Below are 24,157 nucleotides of genomic sequence, written 5' to 3'. Positions count from 1 at the left end.
TTTGTGAAGGGGAAGCTAAATTTTGACTTAGTCATAACCGAAGCTGTGAGTCAGGTTTCAGTACGCTCTTCAATGGTCACCATTTTTAGGAAAGATAATGCTTATTTCTGATCAATAGATTAGTTTTGTTTTGTGCTTCTCCTGTTTAAGAGCATAAGGAAGACTATAAGGTATGGAAATGTCTTGCTATAACGTTTTTATTTTAACTCAATGAAAGCCCTTCCTGGGGACTCTTGTCTTTCCACCAGAAAGGGAAAACAATGAAAAAGAAAAGTAAATATACTATTTATATTGAAAATGAATTTGCCCCCTAAAGTAGGGCCACAGCGCGGAGCTCTGCCCTGTGTTAATCATTGCTTCGAGACTGTGCCTTGGTGATAACTAGGTGCCCTGGATTGTATGCTTAGCACCCTAGGGCCAAGCATATGCAAAATGCATGTTAAGTGCTGATGGTGTGGGGAATTGGAGATGTTGAGAAAGATTCTTAGCTTCTAGCTGTGTATCGTCTCCGAAAAACATGTAGATCTACGCAGGGAAAAGGACAGAAGAGCGTTGGGAAGGTGTGCTGTGGGGTCCCGTCGGTCTGCGAAGGTCACGTGGACCCGGCCCTGAGGCCACAGAGCGAGAGGGTGGGAAGAGGTGCTTTTGCTCACCTGCACACGTGGGTGCTCGGGGCCCCCTGTCGCTCACCTGCATCAGTCCCTTATTGCTCCTGGGACAAACTCCCCAAACACTTAGCAGCTTAAAGCCTCACCCGTTTCTAACCCCACAGTTTCTGTGGGTCAGACGGTCACAGCGTTGTCCGTGTCTCCTCGCTGGGTCTCTGCTCAGAGTCTCGAAGGGTGAAATCGGTGTGTCTGTGCTCCTTGCTGGAAGCTCTGGGACGAATCCAGTTCCAAGGTCATACAGGTGAGGTCCCTGTTTCCATGCTGGCTGTCGGCTAAGGGTGGTTCTCAGGTTCTAGACACCCCTGTTCCTTGGCTCCTGGCCCCCACCTCTCCCAGCACAGCCAGCAGCCGTGGGTGGAGTCCACCTCTTGCTTTGAATAGCTCCGCCCTCCCTCCTGCCACCCTTCCACTCCTCTGTGCCTCTGTGACTGTGCAGGGCCACCCAACAATCCAGGACCATCTCCCTGTTCTAAAGTCAGCTGATTAGCAACCTTAATTCCATCTGCAGAGTCCCTTCCCAGCAGCACGTGGGGTCGTGTGTGGTGGAGAAAGCTGAGAGGTGGGGTTCTTGGAGGACAGCTTTAGAATTCCGCCTGCCCCCCTCTGCACACACATTAACTGCAGGGTGACCAGACCCAGGGTTTCCTGCCTCCCGTCTGCGGCGGGGGGATGTTCCGGGACCGAGACGGTACCTGCTGGGAAGTTCTGGGAGATTCCCCGTTCGGCGTTTACACCTGGCGGACTGCATAATGCATGACTTTAGGGAAACTCTTTACGTAAATGAAGATGATTTTCCTCTTTCCTGAAAACATGGCCACCTGCCACACATTGTGGATGGAAATGAGGACCTGTTTATACCGTGGGCCAAATTACATTCTGGGAGCGTTCTCAGGCACAACAGACAAAAGCATGCTCCACCGTATGGCATCGTTTCAGTTTCCTAGGAATCCCCTTGCGAGCGTCATCACAAATTGATGCTGAAAAGCCATTTAATTGTGCTGCGAAGACGGGGCCCAAGGTGCCCCGGCATTTCCCAGAGAAAGTGATCCTCCCGGGGCTGCCCAGGGCTGCCTCCCCCTCCTGGGAAGACAGATCTTCCCTGTGGGGTGGGAGGGTTGGGGTTCCCTCTTCTCTCCCCAGCCCCCCACTCCTCCAGGCTGAACTGGACACCTGCTAGTTAAACAACAGAGAGAGAGAGAGAGAGAGAGAGAGAGAGAGAGAGAGAGATTGAGAGATTCCAGTGAATTCTGGGACCATCATAGATGAAGGCGCTTTGCAGGGGACAATCTTGGAATCACAGCATGGAAGATGAGGTTCAACTCCCCCTTTCCCTCAGCACCACCGCGATTCATTGAGAGCCGGCCATGCCCGCAGACCCACTCTGGGCTCGCTGGTGCCGGTGACTGGCCGTGGAGAGCCGAGTGTGACCGCGGCTGAGACGATATTCTTGTCCTTCACGGTGTGAGGGTGTGAATTGGCTTTAGGGCGAGAGCCACACGCACTTGCCTTTGGACACGGCTTTGAAATCCACCCTCCAAGAAAGGAGATGCTGTCTGCAACTGAGCTCGGCTGTCTCCCCGAACGGGCAGCCCTCATCTCCGTGGGGGGCAGCTGGGCGATGGCTCCGTTTCCCAGATGCCTCGTGCTCCCCGCGGGTGGGAGTGGACGGGCGCAGGGTCCCACGCCTCCTGAGCAAACCTGAGGCTGGTGTCCTGACCCCCAGGAGCCCCTTTCCGGCTCCTGGAGGCTCAGCTCAGCGTGGTTCCCATGGCGCCTGTGCTGCAGTCAATGGGCTGCTCGTTTCTAATTCCGCTTCTGTTTAAAATGGCTGAGTCGCAGGCAATAGGGTGAAGGCCTGGGGCGGGGCCAGGAGGGGGGCAGGCAGAAGGGGTTGATGCAGGAAAAAGAGGACACATGTAATGCTTTCAACAATCAAGATTTAATTTAAAGGCATTTTTAAAAAGCTTAAAAATTTTTAAATGACCAAGCGTTGGTCGCTGGCAGCCTTTCGAGGCCATGAATGCTGACCCCCGGCCAGGGACGCGGCCTGCCTGGGCCGCAGCCGAGGGATGGATCTGAGACCGCCCCCCCCCCCCCTTGCACATCCTCCCCAGGCACATTCTTCTGCAGACTCGGCTCTGGACTTTCATTCCTGAAAATGCTCTGGGTGCCAGGCAGCCACTGCCCGCAGAAGGGGCCCAGCACGTGCCCGGGGAATGGAGAAACGAAGGGCTCCCCCCGTGAGCCCGAGCTGAGCAGCACATGGAACTGTGGAGCACTGCGCTGGCAAAGGCACGGCTCCTTCCGGAGGAACCGGAGAGCCGTGTGCTATGGAAGCAGAGGTGGGGCAGGTGGGAAAGATCGGAGTGAGGGGGTGAGAGGTCAAGGTCAGCTGCTGAAAGCTGCAGAGAGTGCTCTGATTAACGTCAGATGAAACGTCCCTTCCAACCTGAACCCTCCGCCGTCTCCCTCCCTTCCCCGGGTTCTTGGGCTGCTGCCGTTGAGCAGTCGTGGGGGGAACACGTACCACCTGTTCTGTGCTGGGCGCTGGCACAGCAGCCCTGGGCGGAGTCACAAACACGCGTGCCAGGCAGGTGGGGTCCTTGGACCAGAAGGGCTGGGTGGGCCTGAGCCGGGAGGAGAAGGACCTGCCCCGGCCACAGGGGGCGCCCTGCTCGGGGTGCGCCCAGGCCAATGCAGAGAATGCAGCCCAGGGGACATATCTTCTGATTTTTTCCAGGAGCGGCTGGTCATCAAGCTATTTCTGTGAGATATACAATTTTAAAATGGGAACAACTGCACACACATATACACACACATGCACGTGTGTGTGCGTATGCACTTCTTTTATTTTAATGTCTTTTTCTACACCTGGCGAGTTGGGATACGTTTCCTGGTTTCCTGGCTGCATTTGCTCTCTGGGCAGTCAGCTTCCCCCCGGATTAATGCCTTTCTGGCTCATTTCTGTACTCCCATCCCCTGCCCTTTCTACACCCTCACTCCACTCCTCTGTCTCACTAGAACGGCACACGCCAGTCCCCATGGCACTGCCGGAGGCTCTGTGTCTACATCCAGGCTCCCTTCGCTCATGGACGCAGGTCCCAGAGCCCTCAGCTTCAGCCGGGTGATTTGCAGCCTGGGGAGCAGGCCAGGCGGCAGGGTGGCCCAGGGCTCCCGCAGGGCCCAGTGCAGGGTCACCGTGAGAATGTCACGCTCTGACCTCACCAGCGCAGCCCAGGCTGTGTCACCAGTGGAGAAAAAGGCAAAGAAAACAGGCAAAGGTGAGCGACTTGTTACATCTCGCAGAAATGAATGAGATCAGCATGGCCCCAACGCAGGCCAGCTCTCCTGCAGCCAATCAGGACAGCTCTCCTGCAGCCAATCAGGGCAGCTCTCCTGCAGCCAATCAGGACAGCTCTCCTGCAGCCAATCAGGACAGCTCTCCTGCAGCCAATCAGGAGGCTTGAGATCAGTCAGAAGCAACGAGGACATCAGGGATTGGGTGCTGTTCACTCACCTGTCTAAAACAGTTTCATAAAAATAACATTTTTCTTTAAATTGTCTGAAATTCTTGATGTAAAAAACAAATAAACAAACAAAAAAACCCCCACAAACCAATCAGTTAGGAACCGATGCCTTTGTGGGGTCTCAACTTGATTCTTTAGCTTTAGAGCTCAAACCAAAGTCATGCAGCATCCATCAGGGATGGGTAGCCAAGTGTGAGCCCTCCGTCCAAGGGTCGTGGTTCCAAGGGGACAGGAATGACGTCTGACGCTCGCGGGAACGTGGGTGAACCCGGAGGACACCAGGTGTAAGTCAGGTGCTGTATGATCCACTTAGACGGGTCCCTGGAGCCGTCAAAGCCACAGGGACAGGCATCACAACTGTGCTCACCAGCGGCCGTGGGGGGGGGGGGGGCAGGAGGAGTTGGCGTTCAATGGGGACAGAGATTCCGTTTGGGAAGATGAGCGAGTTCGGCGATGATGGTGGCGATGGTGGCACAGCGACGCGAATGTGCTTCATGCCACAGAACTTTTCCACTAATCAATGGCCTGAGCGGTAGGTCTCATTTATGTGTGTTTTCCCCTGATTACAAGAAAATGTCGCTAGAGCAGGAACCTGAGGCTGCATCTCTGACCAGGAGGCCGAGAGACGCTAGGGAGTTTCTTACCTCGTCCGTCTAACAAAGCCAAGGACGCTGTCATAGCTTTACCGTTCGCCTGGCTCTCTGTCGGGAAGATCCCGTGAACTTGCCCGTGAACGGGAGGGGGAGGGCGCACACTGTCGGTCAGAGCACCGTGGCTCCTGTCTGTGTCACTGTGCGTACATGTCTGCTTTCCCGAGTTCCGCGGTGGGTGCGTCCTCTCTAAGAATGGCCTCTGTGGAGATGAGTTCATTCTTCCCCCCCAGCTATCTGTGGGGAAGCCCGACCCAGGTCTGGCCGGTCTCTGTCCCCTCGAAACTGTTGAGGAGTAACACCTCCCTACTTCTCTCTTGGCCTCTCTCCCTCTGGCCTGAAGGGCTTCCAGAACTCTGTTGATTCCTGAAGCTTCTTGTCACAACGCATCCCACCGGGGTGGGGTGGGGCTGGGGGACAGTCTTCGGCCTCCTGTGGCCTCAGAGCCCCAGTTTGGGGGCTGCAACCCGAGGACCCATCCTCCCCGGCCCGGCCCCAAACACTTGCTGCCTTGAATGGTTGGAAGCTCCTGGACAGGCGCCCGGATTTCCTTTTCTCAGGCCCTGGATTGGAGGCCTCGGGACCATGCTATTCGGGGAGGAGGGAGGGTGTGTGTGGGGAGGTGTCAGCACTTCACGCAGGGATTTTGTCTGTCCTCCCCTGACTTTTACTTCCAGGCTTCCCCAGCCTCACATCAGCCAGTCGACAGGCGGCTGGGAGTGGCCATGCCCAGAGCTGGGCCTGCCTGCCAGGGCGGGCAGTGTGGGCTGGGAGGCACCCCCTGCCGAGCACGTGCGGGGTCCGTGCTGCCGTGCGATGTTGTTGGACATGGAGCTGGGATTAGACAACGTCGTCTGTGCTTCTCCTGAGACACGTGGACGGGGCAGAGCAGGGTGACGAGGAGCTGGCCGGTGGCCACGGAGAAGCTCCCAGCGTGGACGGCCGTGGGGACCGTGTCCCTGTCCAGCCCCGTGTACGTGCTCCCCGGCTTCCGGCTCCGCGTCCCTGGGCCTTTTTGCTCCCCGCTCTGCTCTGGCTCCTACTTGGGGTGGGGTGGGGGGGCCTTGCTCTTGACAAACACTGAGTGGCCTCCGGCTGCAGAGGAAGCGGGTGTGGCCTCCGTGTGTGTGGCCTCCCTCCGCCGGAACCGCGTTTGTCCATAAAGCAGACTCGCTGTTATGACACAGCCTCGGGGAAGGGGCCCTGTGTCCCCGGGAGGCACCGGGGCCACGAGAGTGAGGCGTTTGGCCTGAGAATGGGTTTCTTTTTCTCAAAGCTCCAAAGGGCGTGTTTTCCTGTCACTGAGGCATTTCCTTCCGCAAGATTCGCCACCCGCCACCCCTCCCTCCTCACCTGACCGACGGAAATGCATTCTCTGTTCTATTCGTAACCCCTGCTGACCCCTGGAGGCGGTTGCCATTGGTGGGTTCCGGCCTTGCTTACCCCGGGAGGTGGTCGCCATTGGTGGGTTCCGGCCTTGCTTACCCCGGGAGGTGGTCGCCATTGGTGGGTTCCGGCCTTGCTTACCCCGGGAGGTGGTCGCCATTGGTGGGTTCCGGCCTCGCTGACCCCGGGAGGTGGTCGCCACTGGTGGGTCCCCCCTGACCCTACACTGTAGTTGAAGATGAGAGGAAGGAAATGGCCGGTCGGAGCACCTGCCGGACCTGGCGTGACTGCGATGTCCACCCTGGAGGCTCCGCAGGTTCCTGAGAGGCCAGGTGTGCGTGAGGCTTCGCCTCGAGGGGCAGGTGGCCCCACACAGACGGCAGCGACCTGGGAGGTGGCTGGAGGTGTGGGCCAGTTGGCACCCGACCGAGCAACACCTGGTGAATCCGACAGAGGCTGGGTAGGGCCGTAAAGCAAGGCCGTCCTTCTTCTGGGCGTCCCTCCATAGTCAGGGAGGGGGCGGGCTCCTGCGTGTGCAGGGGAGGCCTTCTCACTCAGAGTCCATAGTCCACATCAGGGTTCACGCCACAGTTCTCTCGATACCATATTTGGCAAATGTATATGTGATACCGCGTATCCTCAGAAAATGCCCTAAAAGTTTTTTATTCTCTATCAATTCATTCCCCCTCCCTCCTGACCCCTGGTAACCACTGATCATTTCTGCGGTCTCCTTTGCCTTTTCCAGAATGTCACATACACATGTGTGGCTTTTTGGATTGGATTCTCTCACTTAGTCATATCCATTTATGGTTGCTCCACGCATTGTCATGGCTCGATAGCACATTTCTCTTTAGTGCTGATCTTAGTCGGGAAGCATCTGGTTTCGCACTACGAAGGATTGTGCTAGCGATAGCTTTTTGGGAGATGTTCTTTATTTTTTTTTTTAAATATATTTTATTGATTTTTTACAGAGAGGAAGGGAGAGGGATAGAGAGTTAGAAACGTCGACAAGAGAGAAACATCGATCAGCTGCCTCCTGCACACCCCCTCCTGGAGATGTGCCCGCAACCAAGGTACATGCCCTTGACCGGAATCAAACCTGGGACCCTTCAATCCGCAGGCCGACGCTCTATCCACTGAGACAAACCGGTTAGGGCTGGAAGATGTTCTTTATAATGTTAAGGGAGTTCCACTCTATTCTTAGTTTGCTGAGATTCTTATCATAAACTAGAGGCCCGGTGCACAAAAATTTGTGCACTGAGGGGGGGGGGGCGGGGAAGGGGGGTCCCTCAGCCCGGCCTGTGCCCTCTCGCAGTCTGGGACCCCTCGGGAGATAACGACCTGCTGGCTTAGGCCTGCTTCCGGGTGGCAGAGGGCAGGCCCAATCCCTAGGTGCAGCCCCTGGTTGGGCTCAGAGCAGGGCCAATTGGGGAGTTGGGGCGCCTTCCCCTGTCATGCACAGAGCAGGGCATATTGGAAGATTGCAATGCCACCCTCAGTCACACTCAGGGTAGGGCCGATTGGGGGGTTGGGGCACCGCCCCCTGTCACACTCAAGGCAGCGTCGATGGGGAGGTTGTGGCGCCACCCCCTGTCACGCACAGAGCAGGGCCCATCAGGGGGTTGAGGAGCTCCCCCCTGTCATGCACAGAGCAGGGCCCATCAGGGGGTTGGGGCACTGCCCCCTGTCACGCACAGAGCAGGGCCCATCAGGGGGGTTGGGGCTCCGTACCCTGTCACGCACAGAGCAGGGTCAATCAGGGGGTTGGGGAGCTCCCCACTGTCGTGCACAGAGCAGGGCTGATCAGGGGGTTGAGGAGCTCCCCCCTGTCACTCACAGAGTAGGGCCGATAGGGGAGTTAGGGCACCACCCCCTGTCGCGCTCAGGGCAGGGCGGATCAGGGGGTTGGGGCGCCTTCCCCTGTCATGAATAGAGCAGGGCGGATAGGGAGGTTGTGGCCCTGCCCCCTGTCACACACAGAGCCGCAGGGCGATCAGGGGGTTTGGGCACTGCCCCCTGTCACGCTGATCCCGGTGCCAGGAGGCCTCTCGGCTCCACTGATCCTGGTGCTGGGAGGCCTCGTGGCTCCGCTGATCCCGGTCCGGGGAGGCATATTACCCTTTTACTATATAGGATAGAGGCCTGGTGCATGGGTGGGGCTGGCTGGTTTGCCCTGAATGGTGTCCTGGATCAGGGTGGGGGTCCCCACTGGGGTGCCTGGCCAGCCTGGGTGAGGGGATGATGGCTGTTTGCAGCTGGTCACACACCCTTCAGGGTGGGGGTCCCCACTGGGGTTCCTGGCCAGTCTGGGTGAGGGGCTGAGGGCTGTTTTCAGGTCGACTGAAGCTCCCAACTGCTCCTTTTTTTCTTTTTTTTTATTCTGGGCCAGCTTTAGCTCTGGCTCCAGCTCTGAGGCCTCTGTTGCTGAAGTTCTATAATCGAAACAATGTATAACTCCAGCTCTGAGATCCCAGCTCGCTGAAAACAGGTTTCTGGGGTTTTGTTTAGCTTCTATATTTGTTATATTGTTTCTTAAACTGTAAGCTCAGAGGCCGGCAAGGCAGGCGAGGAACGTTGGAGTCCTCCGTCACTGAAGCAAGCAAGCCTCATGTTAGTTTCAAGCTGCCTGGCTGCCGGCCGCCATCTTGGCTGGCAGTTAATTTGCATATCTCACTGATCAGCCAATGGGAAGGGTAGCAGTCGTACGCTAATTACCATGTTTCTCTTTTATTAGATAGGATAGGTGTTGGATGTTGTCAGATGGTTTTTCCTGTTTCTATTGATGTGCTCATGGGATGTTTCCTTTTTGGCATGTTGATGTGATGAGTTACAGTAATTGATTTTCATATGTTGAGCCAGCTTTGCATACCTGGAATAAATACCACTTAGTTATGGTGTATAATTCTTTTCATACATTGCTGTGTTTGATTCACTGATATTTGGTTGAGGATGTTTACATCTGTGTTCGTGAGGGAAATTGGCCTGTAGATTTTTTTGTGATGTCTTTGTCTGATTTTGGTATTAGGGTAATGCTGCCCTCATGGAATAAATTAGGAAATATTCCCTCTGTCTCTGTCTTCCCAGAGAAATTGTAGAGAGTTGGAATAATTTTTTTCTTAAAGTTGGGTAGAATTCACCAGTGACTTGTCTTTGCCTGGTACTTTCTGTTTTAGAAGGTTATTAATTTTTGATTCAACTTCTTTAATAGATACAGTCCTATTCAACTTGTCTAGTCCTCTATTTTTAAGAAAAGAGAAATCCAGGTTAACTACAGTTTGGGGCCTGAGTGAAACAGGAAAAGACAGCGCAGGGTGTCCTAAAGGGTACCCAGTCCATGCATTCACTCACTCATTCACTCATTCATTCATTCATTCCTGAATTTACACGGAAAGTGATTGCCGCACAGATTAGAAGCATTAAGTTTATTACTGGGACGATGTCTGTATTAAAGGCCACACTTTTCAAATGGCCTGAAGCACGGTCTTTATTGTGGTTTAAGGTGTGCCTCCTCTGTGAGCTCGTAGCCAAGATTTCTTTTTTTTTCACTCTTGTTTTTATTTTTTTTAAATATATCTTTTGTTTTCAGAGAGGAAGTGAGAGGGAGAGAGAGTTAGAAACATCAGTGATGAGAGAGAATCATTGATTGGCTGCCTCCAGCAGGCTCCCCACTGGGGGTTGCACGTGCCCTGACCGGGAATCGAACCGTGACCCCCTGGTTCATAGGTCGATGCTCAACCACTGAGCCACACCAGCCGGGCTTGTTTTCATTCTTATTTCCCTTGCTGATAACGGACGCTGAATCTTGAACGTAACCAGCGCTGCAGTGGCCAGGAGGGAGTCTTATTAGCTGGATGCTCTTTTCATACTTTCTAGGTTCCGTTTTTCCAACCTGTTAGGTTACCCCCCACACTCTGTCCCAGTTATGGCCGGATTTCTTTACAGAGCACTCAAGACCCTGCATCCATGTGACCCAAGGATACAGGCTTCTTATCTGCTCTTTCAAAAGGTCCTTCATCCGCTTCTCCTGGCCCCGGGCCTGCCCCCACGCCTTGGCCCCGCTTCTCACCTTGTGCTTCTGCACCTGTCAGAGCTGTTGTGGCTCCGTGGGGTCTCACCCCCAACTTCACCTGGTCCCCTCTGACCCCGAGCTCCTGGAGACGCACACCCACTCGTCTATTCACAGCTTTGCTTGGAGGCCCCAGCCCTGCAGTAAGTCCCGTCAGTGCGTGCACTTGTGAGTTTGCCATCGTCCAGGCGTCACCGGAATTCAGGACCATGTAGCTCCATTAGCCCCCAAATGGGCGACTTTCTCTGACAGAGAAACAAGGGGTCCCCTCTCGCCCCCCTCTGCTGCGAGCGTGCATTCAGCCGGTGCCAACGTGCTGGCCTCTGAAGCGGGGCTGTGGGTGTGGGGAGCCCCCCCCATGTGCCCGGCCTGTGTGTGGCCTTCTTCGGGGCATAGAAGTGCTTTCTTCAGCGCGCACAGGCGGGGATGCTTAGGCATTCAGGGGCGACCCCAGCTGCAGCCTCGTTCTCCCCGTCGGCGGTGACAGTCTCCCCTTTGGCGGGAGCTGAGGGAACAGTGCGGGCCTGTGCGGAGCTGCTGGCAGGCGCCCGTGGAGAATGAAAATGCTTCCTTCCCCAGTGGCCTCCCCAGACAGCGAGGCCGGGGGAGGTGTGACCAGGGTCCGTTCAGCCATCTCGGGGCGCCCTCCCCCCCAGACGCCTGGGGAGCCTGTGGCCTCAGCACCCCCCCACCCCCCACCCCCGTTTCTTGGGACCCTTGGGAGGTCGTGTGCCTGATTCTGGGTTTCTGTTCAGAGTGGATTCCGTGGTGGGTGTGTCACCTCCACACGATGTGGGTGTCACTCCTTATGGAGCTTCTGAAATTGGAACTTCCGTTCTGACGTTTTTATCATCATCCAGTGGCAGGAAGTGGATGCTGCCTCCCTGAGGTTTTACCCTAAATGTCGGAGCCGGGAGGGGACCCTTCACACACACACACACACACACACAAACACACACACACACACGGGAAGCGCTTCAATCAGTAATCCCCCTGGTGACTAACAGAGCACGCCCCCCCCCCTTCCTTTCTGTGGCTATTTTAAGCCTTTAAGTGGATTTGCACCCTGTGGAAATGTGCGAGAAGTGTGGATGGCCCTGGCCCATTTGGCTCAGTGGCTAGAGCTTCGGCCGCGGACTGAAGGGTCCCAGGTTCGATTCCAGTCAAGGGCACGTACGTTGGTTGCAGGCCCGATCCCTGGTCCTGGGCGAGGCATGCAGAAGGCAGCCGATCCAAGTGTCTCTCTCACATCGCTGTGTCTCTCGGTCTCTCCCCCTCCCTTCCACTCTCTCTCTAAAAAAATAAATAAATAAATAAAGAAGCAGCGTGTGCTCTCTGCTGGGATGCGGGCTTGTCTGCGATGAACATGTTCTCCTACTCCTTGCCGGGAGGGCGTTTGCAGAGGGAGGGAGCCAGCTCCGCACCGGGAGTGCTCACAGACCTTAACTTAGGGCGCAGTCTCGGCCCCCCGCTGCCTTCCTGTTACACTTTCCACCAAAACAAACACGCACGTGGCTGCGTTCTGGATTCCTCCACAGTTCCCTAAAGCACAAATGCGCATGTACTGCAGTGGCCAGAAATTAAATGGCAAAACTGCCTCGATGTGGGCTAAGCGGGGGGTGGGGGGACACGACCCCCTCGGGGGGCAGAGGCTGAGCCGACACCCACTGCAGGGCATGCAGACCTTGGCTGGCTTGGGGTCTGGCCATCTCTCACCTCACCCAGGGGACCCCGGGACAGGGAACACCGTCCTCACTGGTGGTGGGCACAGCCCTGGACACGGGGCTCTCCCTTTTCTCTGCACTGGCCCCTTGGTCTGCACTGCCCTCCTCCCAGCCCCCCGGCGTCCCTGCCTGGTCACTGGTCCCCAGGTGGTCTGCAGACGACCTGCTGAGCAGGGGTCTCTCTCTCTCTCCTTCTCTCTTCCTCTCTCTCTAAAATCAATAGAAACATAAAAAATAAAAAGCGGTACCAGCGATGATCCAAACGAGTCGATCAAGTTGAAGCAGACATGCCGTAAAGCGCATGCAGCTCCTGAGTGCGGAGGAGCCTAGGAGGGCAGGGACCCCAGCTCCAGCCCCCGGTGGCCTCTCCCCGAGCCCCCGCCCTGGCCCTCCAGGGGGACCCCCCCACTTCTGGCACCCCACGTTCGCTTCGCCTGCTTTGGAAATGAGGACAACGGAATCACGGGGAGAGTGACGTCTGTTTGATGTTTTCCGCACCCCGCCCCCCTCCAAGTACAGGGTGCTGTGTGCACCCCCAGGTCCAGGGCGCTGTGTGCACGCCCAGCGGCCTCGCTGCCCGGGCCGGGATGCGCTAGGGATGCGTGTGTGTCCCTGTGCGGGTCAGGGTTATCTCAGCAGCCAGTCCTCAGCGGCCACACTCAGACCAGGACCGGCCCACACACTGCGTGTTCAGGAAGCATCGCCGTGTAAATCAGTCGTTTAAAATCCCTCGTAACCGTGACTGCCACGGGGCAGTTCGGTTCTGTGTGGCTGGGGTGTGCCGAATGCACGCTGGACCCGAGCAAACAAGTGGGCGCCATGAGGAGAGGAAGCCGCTGTCCGTTTGGGGGCCGCGGAGAAGGGGGCATTCTGACGTCCTCTTCTGTGGTGGCCCCCAGAGGAGACCCTCCAGCCCCAGAGCCTAAACAACAGGTTTCTTACCCTGACACCCGGAGCCCCGCCTCTGACCCCGTGCCCAGGGCAGGGGGCGTCCACCCTGTGTGTCCTGCAGGCGGACGGGCCATGGTGCCACCTGGATAACCGTGCTCTGCACCACACGCTTGGGGCGGGGAGGGAGGCTGCCTTATATCCGGGCGGTTGGCCATCGAGGCAGGTTTGGTCTGGATGCTGCTTTCATACAGGTGCGGGGTCCCCCAGGCCTGACCCCCCTCTGTCATGGCTTCCACTCTGTGGGCTTGAAAAACAAGGGCTCGGGGGCTGCAGCCGCCAGGGCAGGTTTTGGGGGGAAGCACCTCGCACAGTGGCCATTCGATGCTGCCCGCTCCGCTCCATTTCCCCCAGATAAGCTGCGAGGGCCATTGTGCCTGAGGTTGGGCCCGGGCTTCCTGGCTGGCGGGCGGGATGCACACACAGGGCTGCATTGTGATGGAGAAGGCGGCCCAGCCTCCAGGAACCGGAAGCTTCGCTGGCGCAGACGGTGCTCTATTGTGAAGGCCTGAGGGGCTCAGCCGGCAGGTTTGCAAGGATGCGTTTTCCCCGAAAGACGGAGAACCGCCTTTCCGTCTCCACAGCGGGTTTTCCCCCCAAATTATTATTTATTGATTGATTTGAGAGAGAGAGAGAGAGAGAGAGAGAGAGAAGCATCGATGGGTTGTTCCACCTAGTTACCATTCATCGATTGGTTCCTGTCTGTGCCCTGGCCGGGGATCGAACCCGCAACCGTGGTGCGTCAGGACTGCTCTGAGCAGCTGAGCTACCGAGCCGGGCTGCGCAGCAGTTCTCATCCCCTGACTGAGAAGTGCCCCCGCAGGAGGCAGTCGGGTTGAAGGTGGGCAGCAGTGCCCTGGCTCGGGGTGGAGCCTCTTCTGCATGTCCTTCGCCACCTTTGCCAGGGGACCTCTCACCACAAGAGCACGAAGCAGACGGCGGGACGTCTGCAGTGATGACGGGTCCCTCGCTCGCCGCTCAGCGCTCCTGGCTGCCGTGTGTGTGTGTGTGTGTGTGTGTGTGTGTGTGTGTGTGTGAGAGAGAGAGAGAGAGAGAGAGATAGAGAGAGAGAGAGAGAGACACTCTGGCCTCCCCAGGGCCTCTGTGTGGATGGAGGAGATAACAGATGAGCTGGCGTCCCGTGCATTCTTGGCGCCGGCATCTAGAAAGGCGAGGTGAGGCGGGCGGTCCTCTCTGCCATCTGGAGAATCCATGAGTGTAAACTGGGAGAATCCATGAGTGTAAACTGGGAGAGTCCGTGAGTGTAAACTGGGAGAATCCGTGAGTGTAAACTGGGAGAATCCGTGAGTGTAAACTGGGAGAGTCCGTGAGTGTAAACTGGGAGAGTCCGTGAGTGTAAACTGGGAGAGTCCGTGAGTGTAAACTGGGAGAATCCGTGAGTGTAAACTGGGAGAGTCCGTGAGTGTAAACTGGGAGAGTTTGTGAGTGTAAACTGGGAGAGTCCGTGAGTGTAAACTGGGAGAGTCCGTGAGTGTAAACTGGGAGAGTCCGTGAGTGTAAACTGGGAGAATCCGTGAGTGTAAACTGGGAGAGTCCGTGAGTGTAAACTGGGAGAGTCCGTGAGTGTAAACTGGGAGAGTCCGTGAGTGTAAACTGGGAGAGTCCGTGAGTGTAAACTGGGAGAGTCCGTGAGTGTAAACTGGGAGAGTCCGTGAGTGTAAACTGGGAGAGTCCGTGAGTGTAAACTGGGAGAGTCCGTGAGTGTAAACTGGGAGAGTCCATGAGTGTAAACTGGGAGAGTCCATGAGTGTAAACTGGGAGAGTCCGTGAGTGTAAACTGGGAGAGTCCGTGAGTGTAAACTGGGAGAATCCGTGAGCTTAAACTGGTTGATCGGTCGGGAGCTGGTGCCTCATGTCATCAGTGCTCTGGGTCCTGTGCACGGCCTTTGCCCGAGGGCTCACGGTCGCGGGGTCCAGAGCCAGGAGCCCGCCCCACGCCTGGGTCAGGCAGGTGTGGATGTCCCTCTCCCTCGGCCCGAAACTCCAGAATCTGGACGCGTTTCCAACTGAAGCCGGATGTTGAGATCATTGCGAGGCTGGCGCGTGGGCACAGGTGGGCACGCCACTCCCCCCCACGGATGTGCTCTGCGCAGCGGGTCTCGGGCACAGACTGTCCAGCCCAGGATGAGGGGCTGTCGGGAGCTCCAGCCTCACGGTCACAGCCTGCAGTTGAGGACGAGGCTGGACATGAGACGTGGGGACGTCGCCCCGTGCTCAGAGCTCCATCTGCCCCTCCCGTGAGGAGGGTGGTGCTGAGCTCGCACTCTGAGAGCTCGGCGAGGTGCTGCGCCTGGGGTTTGCCATGGGCCCTGCTCGGTAGCACAGGGCCTGCTGTGGGCACCTTTGATCAAAGGTGCACCCGGTAGGGAGGTGCCTGCCGAGCCTGTGGTGGCTGCTTCTACTCTCAGGGTGGTTCCTGGGAAACTCCAGAAACATAGTTCCTGGTTTAGTTTAAAATATGTTTTTATTGATTTCAGAGAGAGAGGAAGGGAGAGGGAGAGAGATTTAGAAACAGGGATGAGAGAGCAACATGGATCGGCTGCCTCCTGCACGCCCCACACTGGGGATGGAGCCTGCAACCTGCACATGTGCCCTGACCGGGAATGGAACCAGTGACCTCCTGGTTCAGGGGTCGGTGCTCAACCCCGGAGCCACCGGACAGGCCGGTTTAGTTTAAATGGAAGGGGTCTGGCAGACACGAGGCTGCTCTTGGATGAGACTCCCCGCTCTCCACAGTGCAGGCCAGGAGGGCGTGGCTGGTGCCGGCTGGTTGGGGACCCCACGGGATGGCCGGGGACCCCAGGAGGGTGCACCAGCGACCCTGGGGCCTCCTGTCAAGTGCAGGCGCAGCCTTCAGCTCCAGGCTGGTTCCCGGATTCCACTTCCGGAGCTCCCACCTTTGGGAGACCCGGCCTGTGTTCAAGGAGTCTTTCTGGTCTTGGAATTTGCTGGTGAATCTTAGATCCCAGCTGGGGGTGAGGCAGGAAGATGGGATATCGTGTCCTCGGCTGTGACGTTAGATAAATGGTTGGCTTTTTAGGGGGGAGTGTATGGTGACCAGGGGAGCACGTGAGTGAGGGAGCGTCCCAGCCAGTGTCCTTCCGCTGGGCGCTGGGCCACGACACCCCCTTTTCCATGGCCCGGCGCTGCTCCCCACGCAGCCTGTCTCCCAGGAAGTGATTCCTGACTAGAGCATAGGGCCCGCTAACGTCTGGGCGTCATCTCCTGAGAGCGCGGGGTCGGCTGCTGCAGTTTCCAGCTCTGCCCCTTACTGACCACGTGACTCCGGCAGCTGGCTTCAGGTCCTGGCGCCCACGTCCGTGGATTGATCTCCTTGGCATCACAGTTTCCCAGCATTCTTTCTGCTTCGCTGTAACTGCATGTCCTCCCGGACTCGACCTCAGGGAGGACGCGTGACAGGCTCAGACCCTCAGGTATCACGCATTCCCATCAAGGAAAGGAAAGGTCGTCATGGGTGGATGGGCCCCTGGCTGCAGTGTGGCCAGCGTGGCGCCCGGCAGACCGTCAGTGCCGCTCTGACTCCTGGGCACGTGGCTCCCCCCCGCCTCCCGCCACGCCCGCCCCTCGCCTGGGCTCACAGACTCACCTTCCGAGTTCACAGGCTCCTTCACACACACTGTGTCCTCGGATCAACCTCTGAAGCTGCCCGTGACCTCGTGTGCAGAGGCCACTGGAGTCCAGGGAGGATGCCGGGCCTGCCCAAGGTCACCAGCTAGCAAGGTCACAGCCTGCCGCGGGGGCAGCGGGCAGGGCTCTGGCTTGGGGAGCACCCACTCCTTGCCTTCCTCGCTCCCTCGGACTTGGATTACTGGGCAGACTCCTGGCCAACCTGAGGCAGGTGAGGACCTAGGGTGCCCCCTGCCCAAATCTGAGACCCACACCCGCCCCCTCTGACATCTGCATGTTGGTTGACCCAAACGCCTGGGATGATGCAGACTGTGGAAGCTGCTCAAATCCACACATTCTAAGATGATGCCTTGAGTTGTGAAGAAAGAAAACAGCCCTGGTCAGTTTGCTCAGTGGTTAGAGTGTTGGCTTTTCGACTGAAGGGCCCCGGGTTTTCGGGGTGTGTGCGGGAGGCAGCCAATCGATGCCTCCCTCTCACATCGATGTTTCTCTCTCTGTGCCTCTCCCCTTCCCTTCCACTCTCTCTAAAAATCAATGGAAAATAGTCCCAGGTGAGGATTAGAAAAAAAAGAAAGAAAACCATTTTCCTTGAGAATGCAGAGCGCACCGCCCCTCCCCTCCCCCGCCCCCCGGGAAGAGGACGGCTGACCTTTGCAGGTGGACGGCCAGACGGCCAGCAGACATCGCGTGCCTGTGGCCGGGGCCTGCCCAGACGGGGCCGCATGTTTGTGCTGCAACGCGGTTTTGTTCCCAGTGCCTTCCACCGTTCCCCCTGGTGGAGGAGAGAGCAGGACAAGGCCAGGGGCGGGAGGATAGGCACTTGTCCGCCTGCGGACACTTCTTTTTTATTATTATTATTATTATTATTTTAATCCTCATCTGAGGATGTGTGTTTTGTTTGTTTTTCTTAGAGAGAGGAAGACAGAAACATCCATCTGTTACTCAGTTGCCTTCCTCTCGCGCCCCTACCAGGGGCTGAACCCGTCACGAAGCCTGGGGCCATGTCTGTGCACAGCTCAGTGATGCGTGCGCCCGGGCTCACCTTTCCCCGTGAGCTCCCTGCTCAGTGGAGACACTTGGCTTTTCTCTTTCAGGCACAGGTGACTTCAGGTGATGCTCAGGCCGGTCCCCCTGCTGCCGCCCACCACCCCCCGTTTTAGAACCAGCCTCCTCTTCCTGCATCTAACACAGATACTTAGCAGAGAACTGATCGGTCCGACCAGCCATTAGGTGGAGGGAATCGTTAAGCCAAAACATTGAGGCAGGTCGGACTCGCCCCTTCGCCACTTGTCCAGGGTTGGTGGTAACTGGCATTTTAATTAACAGCATCGGTTGTTATTTCTAAATTAAGAAGCACGATGTGAGTTTCCTCTCATTCTGGGTGTAGGGGAATACTGGGCCTCCTGAATAATTACTTGAGCATCATGCGCCCTAAAAGCCCGTCCTGGGGACCTTTCACAGCGCGACCCCAGTGGGAGGAGTGAAGCAGGCCTTGCTCTCCAGAAACGCTCCCGCTCGGCCCCATTCACCCAGGCGGGGCGAGGAGATTCAGTGTCAGGTAGAGTGTGATCAAGGCGCTGGCCCAGGTCAGCAAGCAGGCATAGGGCCTGCAGACAGAGCAGTACCTGGGTGAGGTCTCTGCCACCTGAGTTGCTCCTCTAGCCCACCTCTCTCCTGCCCGGCCCAGGCAGTGGAGACACTCAGGTGTGTTCAGGCTGGGTCACCAGGGCCCTCCATACGGACGCCGACCTCGAGGGTGACTGAGATGCAGAGAATCGGCCGGAAGGAGAGAATGGTCCTCGGGCGTGTTTGGGCAGCAGCAGGTTCGGAGTCACAGCATATTTGCTCCCAGTTGACGGCACCATGACGTCATTCACCCGTCAGCCCAGGGCTCCGGACGCCTCCCGGGCCAGGCCCTGCTCCATGCTCACGGCCGTTTCTCTCTGGTGTTGATGGCCCTGTGTGTATGCTATAAAATGACAGCTCGGCGCCGTGGACAGTTCCGGCGGGTGAGTCTAGGTGCTGGAGTCGGGTTTTGTTCTTTGCAAGGCTGGGCTGCACAGTGACGTGGCCTCTCCTTATCTGGTGAGGAATCCGGACCAGACCCTGCAGCGAGGCCACTTCCTGTAGGAGCACCACCCCAGCCACCCCCTGGCCTGGCCTCCCTGCCCCCGGCCACCCCAGCCACCCCCTGGCCTGGCCTCCCCGCCCCTGGCCACCCCAGCCACCCCTAGCCACTGCCTGGCCTCCCTGCCCCCGGCCACCCCCAGCCACCCCCTGGCCTGGCCTCCCTGCCCCCGGCCACCCCCAGCCACCCCTGGCCTGGCCTCCCCGCCCCCGGCCACCCCAGCCACCCCCTGGCCTGGCCTCCCGGCCCCCAGGGTGGATTTCCCCTGCTCTGTGCCCTCACACCACCTCTCTATGGTGCAGCTGGGCATCCTCCCGGGTCTGGTCTCTGGTAGCCAGTGATGGTGCCTGTGTACCGGCCAGACCTCTGCAGCCAGCTGGCCCAGGCCTCTGTGAGCCAGGCCACTCCCGCCCACTCACCACCTCCACAGGAAGTGTGTGGCCCACCTGGGCCTTTCCAGATCTTTCTGGCGCACAGACCACAGGGGAGCCCTTTCTAGAGTTAGGAGTTCTCCAGGGGCAACGTCGCCCTGAACAGGCTGTGCCCCACCACGAAGGTGGAGAATGACAGGGGACTTCTCTTAGGGGAAAGGAGACGGACAACTGTCACGGCCGTGTGGGCTGGATTCCCTCGTGGACTCCCCCGTTCAGCCCAGCCACGTGGGGTCTCAGCAACCCTGCCCTAGGGTCCCTGCTGCCCATTGCCTTGCTCTGTGCGACACTGATCAAGTCTCAGTCTTATCTTCAAAATGGGACTCAAACTTTTCCAGCCGGTGTGGCTCAGTGGTTGAGTGTTGACCTATGAACCAGGAGGTCACGGTTCAATTCCCAGTCAGGGCACATGCCCAGGTTGTGGGCCCGATGCCCAGTGTGGGATGTGCAGGAAGCAGCTGATCAATGATTCTCTCTCATCATTGATGTTTCTGGCTCTCTCTCCCTCTCCCTTTCTCTCTGAGATCAATAAAAAATATATTTAAAACATAAAAATAAAATTTTAAAAAATGGGACTCAACCAGCGTGGGCTGTGGGCTGTGTGCCGTGGGCGAGACATCAGCGGCCGCTGAGGCACTTGACCGACCATCAGTCTAATAGCTTCTTTGCTTCCCATTTTTGGAGGACGGTGCTTCCCCAGTAAGACCAGGGACCTCTCCGTTGCGGAAGGACACTGTGCAAGCTCCTCAGTGCCACCCCTCCCCCTCCAGGAGCTGTGTGTCCTCACCCTCCCCTCCCCTCCCCTCCCCTCCCCTCCCCTCCCCTCCCCCATTTCGGAATGTGCTCATTTCTCCTTTTTCAACGTCTCGCTCCGTTGTGTGCAGCCATCTGCACCAGGGCCCGGCTGGCGTGAGAGGGTCCTCTGCCTGGTGGTTTTTCTTGACTTCTCCACTGAGAGAAGCTGCCGCTTGTGGTTGCACGCTGACATGTGTGAGCCCCAAGCCCATACCATGTGTGATCTATTTGTAGAGCCCGCGGTTCCGTGTATTCTCGCGTTGTTTAACAAAATAAACCGGGGGTGGGGAGGTAGAAGAGGGCAAAGGGAGGCTGCGTGGGGGTGGAAGGAGACGTGGCGTTGGGTGGTGGACACACAGACTGTGTGCAGATGACGTGTTATGGAACTGTACCCCTGAAACCTATGTAATTTTATTTGCCAATGTCACCCCACTACCTTCAATAAAAAAGAGAGAAAGTGGAAACAGCGCAGCATGAGTTCGAGGTTTAATTGAAAAGTATGGGTTGTGTTCGATGGCGATGGGCTCGTTCCTCCATTTAGCCGGCCGTGGACAGGGTGCCCATCTGGGTCTCGCGCGACTGGGGTGTTCCTTGGGGTTTGCAGTCTGGCTTGACTCGAGCCTGCAGCCCTACTTCTGCATGTGGCAGGCTTCTGCTTCTCACTGGTCTTCTTGCATGCTAACATGACTCAGCATTCCATGCTGACGTGACTCGGCGTTGTGTTGTGTGGAAGGTCGTTTTTAGCATTTCTAGGGATCCGGAAATAGGAAGGGCTCCTTCCGCTCCTGCCTTGTCCCATGCTTGGTCCCAGGCAGACACCACAAGCCACTCTCTCCAGCATCTTCCCGGATTCTTTCTGGGGGGTGGGTAGGGGTAGGCTCTATAATAAGTTATTCTTACAAAAAAGCAGCTCTCCCTCCTCCAGTGGTCACCAAAGTGCCCCTCACCTTCCGGCCACTTGCTGTGTTACGCTGGGCTCCATTGCACGCTGGGAAACCTGTGACTTATGTTACTCCACAGATAGATGTCCAGTTGCTTTTTTGTAGTTTTAGTGGAATTTTCTATGTAGGCATTCATGCCATTTGAGAATTAAAGTAGTATTGTTTTTTTCTTTCCAATGTCTATGTCTTTTATTTATTTTTCCTGCCTTACTGCATTGACTAGGACTTCCAGTACAATGTTAAATATGAGTGGAGAAAGTGGACATCTTTGCCTTATTCCCAGTAGTGGAGGTGGAGGTGGGGGACATTTAGTCTTCCCCATTAAGAATAATGTTAGCTGCCGGAACCAGTTTGGCTCAGTGAATAGAGCGTCGGCCTGCGGACTGAAGGGTCCCAGGTTCGATTCCGGTCAAGGGCATGTACCTGGGTTGCGGGCACATCCCAAGTGGGAGATGTGCAGGAGGCAGCTGATCGATGTTTCTCTCTCATCGATGTTTCTAACTCTCTATCTCTCTCCCTTCCTCTCTGTAAAAAATCAATAAAATATATTTAAAAAAAAAAAGAATAATGTTAGCTGTGCATTTGCCCAAGTAGATTTAAAATTCCTTAGTAACCAGAACTGTTACTTTTGCTTCTTTCACTCTAAACCTATTTCACGGGTCAGCTTTTCAGTTAATACAACCTGTTACAATTGTGTAGAGTCTTTATTGTCTTTGCTTTGAAATAATGTGGCCTGGCCATGACTAAGATAAGAAGTAGTCTGTTTTGGTGGGAAAATCCATGTACTGCACTAGACATTTAAAAACAGTGACGATCGATTTCATTGTCTCCCAGTGCACGTGTGCGATGACAGCCGAGCACGTCTCACTGCCATAGGCTCAGGGCAGGCGCAGTGCCACCCTGGCCACTCACACAAGAACAAGGGAGTTGTGTCTGTCACCTGAGGAATGGATAAACCAGATGTGGTCTCCTCACGCAAGGGACTCGTACTCACCCACGAGAAGGAAGGAAGGGCTGGGACAGCCTGCAGTGTACTAAGGGAAAGCAGCCAGCTGAACGTGTCATATTGCGGGATCCCATTTATATGAAACTAGAGGCCCGATGCACAAAATTCGCGCATGAGTAGGCCTTCCTTCCCCCGGCTACCAGCACCGGCTTCCCTCTGGCACCCAGGACCCAGGCTTCCCTCCAGGACCTGGACTCACCTCGCAGCCCCTGCTTCGTCCGGAAGGTCGTCCGATAGGACATCAGTCTAATTAGCATATTACGCTTTTATTATTATAGATGTCCAGAATAGGCGCATCCATAGCCAGCAAGTAGATCTGTGGTTGCCAGGGCTCATGGGGTAGGGAGAAAAGGAGCTGGGGTGGGGAGTGGGGCTGGGGAGTTTATGAATGAAAAGGCATGGGGGTTTTGGGGGAGATGATGAAAATGTAGAATGAAACAATGGTGATGGCTATGAAACTCAAGAATATGCTAAAACCCATTGAATTGTATACTTTGAACGGGGGGACTTTATGGTGTGTAAATGATATCTCAATAAAACTGTCTTTAAAAGAACATTAGAGTTAAATTAGTGGGGAATGAGGAAGCCGAACGGTGATTAACTGGGGCGAGGGGATACCCCAAGCAGGTTTTAAGTGGGTGTCTCTGGGGAAGGTGGGCTGAGGGGATGCCTCTGGGGAGGGGGAGGTGTTGTAAGCTGCAGAAGGAGCAGCTGACGGATGGGGCTTCGTGGGGGCTAGCGGCCAAGCGGCCAAGCATTTCAGACCTCGGTCAGCACCACCTCCCCCATCAACCGACCACCAGAGAGTCCAGGAGAGTTTGGGGAAGGACCCTTTTGAAAGCTGACGATTTCAGCAAAAAGCATGTATGGTCCTGAAGATGCAAAGCCTCAGGGAACCCCGAGCAATGAAGCAAAAATGGGCACGTTCAACCCCTGATGTAGAGAAAGAAGTGGCTAGAAGGGGCAGCTGAGCGTTTTAACCAGGAAACTGACTCTTTCTTTCTCTTTCTTTTTCAGACTATAGCCAGCGTTGTGCCTGGGTGAGTACCACATTTACAAAACTATTTCTGATGTGGCGTCGGCTGCCTAAAAAAAAACGTGTGAGGTTTCATTGTGAGAGAAACATTCCCTTCTAGAGAAAGAAGGCCATATGGGCAGCGTGTTATAATTGAATTTTATGCCTTAACTTGCTCGAACTGGCTCGTATCACACTTTTTTTTTTTTTTGCGTTTAAAATCTGGCTCAGCTGTTCGGTGTCCTGAAATGTATTGTTGAGAACACTGTCTCCACAAGCTTTCCTTTCGCTGCCTTGTCCCAACTCTTAAAGGGGCCTTATCTCGGGGGCGCACCTTCAATGACGGTTAGGGAGCCCAGGCACGCAATTGCGTCGGTGGTAACGGCTCCTCACATGCTCTGCGGGGGGCAGAACTGCTGACAAGGAGCTGTTCTGGATTGCACTTCTGTTTGTTTGTTTTTTAAAGGCGTTGTCGTCACATAATTGTGTGCCTTTTGACGTCCAGGCCACAGTGCGTGGTCTTGATGTCCTAATATTTAGACAAAGAAACACCAGATCCTTTTTTTTGTTCTACTCAACCGACAGAATGGGGTTCCATTCCCTCGAGAGACGGAAGGAAGAGCATCTGAGAGCTATGGCAGCGGCCGCAGCGCGCGGGCAGGCGGCACCAGGTCTGCGTGGAGGGGGCGCTCGCTTTTAGCGAGACCTTTGGTGAGGGAGCCAGACGTGGGCAGCCAGGGATCTTTATTTCTGAAATGCCTCACCTGGCGTGACGTACCTGAACTCCGCTCTGAATTACCCTGCGGTCAGTGGGTCCATTATTTGGCCCTGGTCGGCTCTCTCTTGTGGGCGAGCCCTCTGTGGTACGCTTCCGTCGGCAGAAACACTATGGCTATTCCTGGGGTGAGGAAATGCCTCTTCGTCGGTGGGCTGTTGCTCTGGTGAAGGAATGGCAACGGTCGTCAGCGATTTCAGGAGAGAGAACAGGGAAGCCTGCCGGTGCTGCCTCTGAGCCGGTCGTGCTGTCCACCGTCTGTCGCATCATCGCTGGCTGCTGGCCGTTCTGAATGACACCCTCTCCTTGGGCAAGTGTCGGCCGTGGGACCAGAGAGAAGGGTCATTGCTGGGATGAGATCCGTGGGATAGAGACTCAGTTACAAGGAGTCGGCCGTCCCTGTCGCCTCCGCGTCTCAAGCCAGAGGT

At 56.3% G+C, this 24,157-nt stretch overlaps 1 long non-coding RNA gene across 1 annotated transcript in view; it reads left to right on the top strand.

Annotated features, from left to right (window-relative positions):
- The window catches only part of LOC308528883, a 37,451-nt gene extending 13,890 nt beyond the window's left edge, over positions 1-23,561 (top strand). The window contains exons 2-3 of the long non-coding RNA XR_013996740.1: positions 22,957-22,979; positions 23,540-23,561. This is a non-coding gene — a long non-coding RNA (uncharacterized lncRNA). The remainder of the gene's footprint in view (positions 1-22,956; positions 22,980-23,539) is intronic.
- The last annotated feature ends 596 nt before the right edge of the window (positions 23,562-24,157 follow it).

Source organism: Myotis nattereri, assembly GCF_964212035.1.
Source record: "Myotis nattereri genome assembly, chromosome: 13".
Classification (NCBI taxonomy): domain Eukaryota; kingdom Metazoa; phylum Chordata; class Mammalia; order Chiroptera; family Vespertilionidae; genus Myotis; species Myotis nattereri.
This window is presented reverse-complemented; position numbering and strand designations above follow the sequence as displayed.